Here is a 1,428-nt window from a genome sequence, read left to right as displayed (position 1 = left end):
ACCTTGTAAATCTCAGTTAGGCAGATTAAATAGTTTATGATGAGTTTGAAAATTAATAATAAAAAGAAAATAAAATAGGATAGAAATACTTATGTAGATGAATAGTGGGAATTTCAGATAGGCATGTGGAGGTGCTGTGCTCCTCTTGAATCTCTACTTTCTTATTACATTCATCCAATTTCTTCTTACTCCTTTCCATGACAAGCTGTATGTAGGGCATCACCATCGTCAATGGCTACTTTTCATCCTCTCGGGAAAATGGTCCTATGCGTTGTCACCGCATGGCTAATTGTCTGGAGGCATCACCCTTGACAATGGCTACATCCCATCCTCTCAGTGAAAATGGTCCAAATGCTCTGTCACAGCACGGCTAATCATCTGTCGGTTCTCAATCAGGTTGGAATAGAATCTATTGATTCTTTTGGGTCTGTCACTAACGCCCAGCCTTCAGGAGTTTAAAGCTCGTCACAGTCATTCAATACCGGAATCTTACTCGGAATACCACAGACAAGGTTAGACTTTCCAGATTCCCGGAATCCTACTCGGAATACCACAGACAAGGTTAGACTTTCCGGATTCCCATGAATTCCGCCATCTATCTAGCTTATACCACGAAGATTCTATTGGGGAATCTAAGAGATATGCGCCCGGCCTAAGGTAGAGCGGAAGTGGTTGTCAGTCACGCGCGTTCATAGGTGAGAATGATGATGAGTGTCACGGATCATCACATTCATCAAGATGAAGTGCAACGTATATCTTGGAATAAGAATAAAAGAGAATTGAATAGAAGATAATAGTAATTGTATTGAAACTTGAGGTAGAGCAGAGCTCCACACCCTTAATCTATGGTGTGTAGAAACTCCACCGTTGAAAATACATAAGTGAAAGGTTCAGGCATGGCCGAATGGCCAGCCCCCTAAAACGTGATCAATAGCCTCCTAAGATAAAGAATAAAACAAAACTGAGACCAAAGATGAAACGTGGTCAAAAGACGTCGTCTAATACACTAGTAAAAAGTCTTATTTATACTAAACTAGCTACTAGGGTTTACATGAGTAAGTAATTGATGCATAAATCCACTTCCGGGGCCCACTTGGTGTATGCTTGGGCTGAGCTTGATCTATCCACGAGCTGAGGCTTTTCTTGGAGTTGAATGCCAAGTTGTAACGTGTTTTGGGCGTTCAACTCCGGGTCGTGACGTGTTTCTGGCGTTTAACTCCAGACAGCAGCATGTAATTGGCGTTTAGCGCCACTTTACGTCGTCAATTCCCGAATAAAGTATGGACTATTATATATTGCTGGAAGGCTCTAGATGTCTACATTCCAACGCCGTTTAGAGCGCGCCATTTGGAGTTCTGTAGCTCTAGAAAATCTATTTTGAGTGCAGGGAGGTCAGATTCCAACAGCATCAGCAGTCCTTTTGTCAGC

The sequence above is a fragment of the Arachis duranensis genome, chromosome 5 (genome assembly GCF_000817695.3).
Source record: "Arachis duranensis cultivar V14167 chromosome 5, aradu.V14167.gnm2.J7QH, whole genome shotgun sequence".
In the NCBI taxonomy this organism is placed as follows: domain Eukaryota; kingdom Viridiplantae; phylum Streptophyta; class Magnoliopsida; order Fabales; family Fabaceae; genus Arachis; species Arachis duranensis.
This window is presented reverse-complemented; position numbering follows the sequence as displayed.